Source organism: Catharus ustulatus, chromosome 7, assembly GCF_009819885.2.
Source record: "Catharus ustulatus isolate bCatUst1 chromosome 7, bCatUst1.pri.v2, whole genome shotgun sequence".
NCBI classification, from domain to species: Eukaryota; Metazoa; Chordata; class Aves; order Passeriformes; family Turdidae; genus Catharus; species Catharus ustulatus.
In genome coordinates, this window is record NC_046227.1 from 17,424,901 (window position 1) to 17,430,900 (window position 6,000).

Genomic DNA, 6,000 nt, shown 5'->3' on the forward strand with positions numbered 1-6,000 from the left:
GCTTGGCTGTTAATGATATCAGAGTGGTGTTTACATTTAAAACATAATCTATTTGTAAGGTCTTTGAAGGTTTTCTGTGTCCATCTGTATGTTAACAAAAAATCAGCTCCAGCTGACAAAATATTGTATGTAATGAAGCAAATATGCCTCCAGGTTCCAGCTGCCCAATTCACCATTTGAAGCTGAGTAAGAAAAAAATTAGAAAATATCTCCAGAAAATTGCCAGCTAGCCTAGAGATTTTGTCTTTTAAATACTTCTAAACACCTTAATTAGCAACTTGTAAAGACTGGTCAGCTTTTGCTTTTGGTAGTGCATTGCTTAGCAAGAGCTGGCTAAAGCATCTCTGTTAAATGTCGTTGTTGTACATTATATTAGAAGGATATAATCACAGACATAGACACAGATTAGAGTAAGGTCACCAGTTACTAAAAAAATAGTTATAAAATAAATAGTTATATAAAAATGTCTCTTGCCCTGTGTCCCCATATCGTGGACCTCTAGCAGTCATTTAAAGGTGTGGCAATTGAAGGCTATTTTACTGGCATACCACTTCACATAAGAAGAAGTCTAAGTAGGAAATTCATGTTTTTGTTTTCCCTATAAGGCTCTCTAAAGAGTTAAATACAGAAATGAATTGGAGAGATTTGTAACTCAGAGTTAAAATCAATACTTCTCAAATTTCCACTCTTCAGATATATAATTTTAGCATCTTCAAATGAATCATATACCAAACTTCTTGTGACTGCCATCTTAGCTGCCTTGAAGGTCAGTTGTATTCTAGGTTGATAGACACTATCAGCTCTCTTCTTTCACAGGGTGTTCATATCATAGTGAAAAGTTTCAAATGGACTCTGAATTTAGAAAACCTAAAAGGCAAGATCTAAACCCCCCAAATTACCAAAGGTAAAAGGAACCAAGGAGTAATTTATATTTGATCTAGAAATAAACATTCAAATTATATTCCATATCTCATTGTTTAGCTTTTTCTTTTGGATATAGGCTCAGTGGAGAAGATCAGTCCTCATCCACAGGATGTTTTTTGTTGTTTGCATAGGATTTCCCATATTTGCCTTTGGAATCCAACTGCAAAATTTTGAACCAATTTCTGCATGCTTTAGGGTTATCCATTTTATTCTGCTTTCTCTATATCTATCAGTTGAAGTACTTCCAATGGATATACAATGCTCTAATTGCTTTTCATGCTGTACAGTTTCTGATTCCCTTACAAGTAATATGGAATGAAAAATATTTTTGAAGATTGAGAATGTAGATATCTATCACGGTATACAAGTAAAAAAAATTAGAATTGGAATGAATTTTGTTGCTTTATTTCTCTGTAGTAAAAACTGTTATTCCAGTCATTTTTACTTTATTGATTGATAAGGACTCTCGACTACATGAAAGTTCAGATGTAGGCCCAGGTGCACTTTAGCCTCCTGTTAGGATGTCTGATGATGACCAAAACCTTGTTGTTCCTAATAAATGAGGCTATTTCTTAAAATGTGTTAAGTCCTTATAGAGAGCACTGAATCAGCTTTCTCCTTTTAACAGCTGTCTTGCCTTAAGTAAATACCTCCAGTAAGGGGCAAGTCAATGCTATCTCTCATGGATATTTTCACCCAAGTGCTTCTTTCCATGTGTAAGCATTTGAGAGTACCTTGGTCCTGCAATAAGGCATATCAGCTTATGACTTTGTAATAGGTCCTGTCAGAAAACAGACACAACATGCAGACTGTGAATTGACTCTTCATATGTGAGCAGCTGGAGTGCAAGGTGGGTTTAAATGCATGCTACCATGTTGTCCTCATGTCTGTACAGTCATTGTAGACCTCCTGCTGCTGAGAGCTTTCTTTCAGAAGTGTATTTTACCCCCATCATCTTCTAGACTCACATTTTAGAACCTAAATTATGTCCCTACATTTGACTTACTGACAGATTCCACTTGAACTGAAACAGTTACAATGACTGGCCACACACAGTACCTGAGGATGTGAAAATACATTTTGAAAAACAACCTTCTTGAGTAATTAATGGCAGCAGAACTCATTTACCTGTCCCCTAATAGGAGGGAACCACAGTTGGAGTTGGAGAAAAAGTACTCATTCTTGATACTGTGTCTGGTTATGACAAGAAGACACCTATGAAATTCTCATAATACTTTTTTGTTTAGTTTAGTGAAATCAAAACAAGGCTTTCTTTGTTTCATATATAGAAACTGTAGGGTTTTTTCGATGACTTTGTTCTCATGATGACCAGTAACACATGGTAACAGTACTAAGGCTGTATCTACTTTATGTACATTTACCAAAGCAGCAGTTTTCCTACCAGAACCAGAATCAGAATAAGGATGTTTGTAACCATATATATATGAAAAGTATGGATAGAGTATATATATATATATATAAAGATTGGGTGGAAAGGAATACTTTTGTTCCTGAGATATAAATTTGAAAGGGAAATTCTTAAGGCCTGTTTGTAATTTATTTTTATGTTCTCATTGGAATTAAAATACCAAGTTATTGCAAAATGTTCAGATCCAGAAGATATCATTATTTTTGTCTTGTTCACCCCTCCAGAATTCCCATGCTCAAATTCAAAGGAAGAAGATCCCAATTTCGGGCTTATTTGTTTATTTTATTCTATAATCTAAACAATTCACCTTTCCTCTTAGGCCTCATCACAGAGTTACATAAAGACCATGACACAAAATTCCTTTGGGAAAACAAAGCTGCAGAGGAAGACAGTGAGTATTTTGTATGGGGAAGCAAGGGTTAAGGCCTGGGATTGCAGAACAGCTGGAATATGTTAGTTTTACAGGAAGTCAGCCTGGAGAGGGAGTGTGAACTGCCAGCAGGTGGCTGGGAATGGCTGGATAATGCAGTGGTGGGACTGCAAGAGAGCTCTGACTCTTACTGAGATGACTCGACCAATTTCAGCCTGTCTATTTGCAACAGTGGACTTTTGTCAAAGCCCATTACAGTGAATTCAGCATGTCCTTTAAATATAATAGGCTCTGGATCTAACCCTGCTTGTTTAGACAGTTTTTGTTTGCTCTGTCTTTTAAAGCTTTACCTTGTTCTTTCTCAGATGAGGAAGAAACAGCTGGTTGGTTGCTAGACAGGCTTCAAAGGGTGAGACAGATGTGTCCCTTGGAGAAACTGCCAAGTCAAGCAGATCAGCTTTGTTAAGAGAAGCTGCAGCAGACAAGTGTGGGAAGAAGGGTCTGCTGGGGTTTCTCTCCCTTCTGCAGCAAGGAAAGTTCTGCTGACAGAGACAGCTGTTCTTACCACAGTGATGCTTTGCTGTGGTTTGCAGTACTGGTCGATGTCCTCCAGAAGTCCTAGTCATAAAATGGGCTTTGCTGTGGATGGCACTATACAAACACAAGAAGCTGGCCCTGCTCCAGAGACCTTGCAGTTTAAGTGTAACCAGGAACCAGAAGACCCAATGGAAATGCAGGTCTGGCAGCATAGCACAACGGTTTTCTCAGCATTTAACTGACATTGGTAAAAAAACAAACCAAAACAACCACAAAGAATGTTTGAAGGAAGGTTTTGAAGATAACATGAGCCTGCACAATTATTTCTGAAAATCTCCTCCCAAGCATGAAGAGCAGTGTAGCTAAGATATATGTGTTACTATTTGACCATCCAACAGGATGGCATTTGACAGAATTTGAAGAAACCAAGATGGTAAGAGCTTGGAGAAGACTTTAATCTATATGGATGGTGGGGAAAAACTTCATCTCATGCACTAAACATCAAGGCTGTGTAATTATTGTGTAAAGCTGTTATGAGAGGATCTATAGAGAAGTCTAAGTTGAGGATATCTGAATTATGTGTTTGAGGAATCGACAAGATGACCATATTATGATGGGAGACCTTGTGCAAGGTTAACTTGGAGAGAGAGAAGGGTGAGGATAGTAACAGCCACAATGATATTCAGCTAGTGATCCAGAGAGAGCTGCCAGAGGAAGGATGAGAATGTATGTACTGAAAGATGCAGGTGTTAGGGAAGTGAGGTACTTTGTGTTCGCATGTGTACACTAGAGGAAGTTCTTTTTGAAGTCAAAAGAGGTAATATCTGGGGCTGAGGGAAACACTAACCAAAGACAGAGTCCTAAAGAAGTTGCAGTGTAGGTGTAAGATTAGAGACTTCAGATGCAGACAGAGGAGCACAAGGAAACAAAACACCTGACAGAAAGCTGGCAAACTGGAGGACATAATCACAGGAGTTTATCCATAGAGTCCCTGCAAAGGCAGGCAGATACTAGAAATAAAAGAAAATGTTAAATCCCAGTCAAGAAAGACCAGTGCATCAAGAGAACTGTTGCTGACTGTTGAGGTCAACTCAGATGGTGTATCTCAGAAAAAATTCAGGCAGAAGATATTTAGAAAGTACATAACAGCATCATACAAAGGTGAACATATTGAGGGTTGTTGGTGGTTACAAAAATGTTCTACAGAGAATCTAAGAAGGCTTTTTACAGACAGAATATCTTAACACTCGAAGGAACAAACTGCAGCCAGAAATCCAGTTCTCTCACAAATGAAATACTCATCACTAAAATAGTCCTCTGTATATTGTTATGTGGATATACCATCGTTGGTAAATTTTCTTGTGCCTTTGTTACTTTTCCTGAGTAGTATGTAAAATGTAAAACGCACTTATTAATCTTGGTGTTTGCTAGTAATAAATCCACTTTTTTCCAGCTTATATTCTAATAAGTGGACAAAAGTGATTACTTCTGAAAATTTACAGAGGTGTTAAATAGAAAATATGGTTGAGAATTTATAGTTGTTTTAATTAAAACTAGCCAAAATTTGTATTCCAAGATATGTTTAATTGAAACAATAGCACTGTACTTACTTCAATGAACTATAGTAATCCAGTAGAGCTATTGGCTACCTAATATTTTAAGAAAACATCCAGTACAGATTGCTTTCTAAGAGAAAAACACAGTGACCTATTACAAAATAATTTTGGCAAATACAAAATGGTAAACTGCTTGGCACTTCTGATTAGGCAAACTATTGCTTTAAACTCGTGTATGGATAATCAGGTGGCAGTCTGCATAGGAGCTTTCATGACAGTAAGATAATAAATACTGACATGGATAAATTGTCATGAGTTGAACAAAAAAATCCCTGTCAAATTATCATTTTGATGAGGATCGTGCATTTGATTATAATGAAAACAAATGTGTTGGTGGCTCCTTGCAGCGTAATTTTGCTGTCCAAGATGACAGAGTTAGTTCTGAGAAACTTTTTAATTGTTTTATCCACATAATGGTATACTGATCACTTTTATGTCACTGGGCAAAGAAATAATCTTGACAACAAAAGCTGAATTTCATACCAGAGGTACCACTTTTATATTTAGTTCTTTATTTGTGGCAGCACAAATGAAAATAGTTATATAGCACGATGACTGGCACAGTGGGATCCACATTGTCCATGTCTTTGAGCTGGATAGGAGCAGATACAGGGAATATGTAGAGATACATGACTTGTGTTTAGCACAAAAGTGTTTTCAGGACTCCTAATAGTGTGGCTATCTGGAATATTTTCCTTGAACTGCTCAGAGGGTCTGCAAATGATATCTGGTTTCACTGCAGTTCACCAGGATGGCCCCCAGTGCCCCAGCAGGTTGCTTTCTTCACTGCCACCTATCTCTGTGACCACCATGGATGCAGTTGCAGCAGTCAGAGCTTCATTCCCAAATGATCAACCTTCTAGAGTTATTCAAGTGAGGAGTAAAAGTGGCTGGATGATGGTGCCACATCAACATTTTGTGTTGTTTGAAACACAAGCAGATCATCCCTAAGCCCAGTGCATGAAACATCAAAGCAGAGCAGTCTGTCTTGGGTTTTTGTGAGAAGCACTATATCAAATAAAGAGTAGTGGCTTGGAAGGGCATAGCACCTGCACTAAATCTGTCATGTTTTTATCAACGTTATGAATTTGAAACTTACTGGTGGTCATGCAGTTTATAAAAAA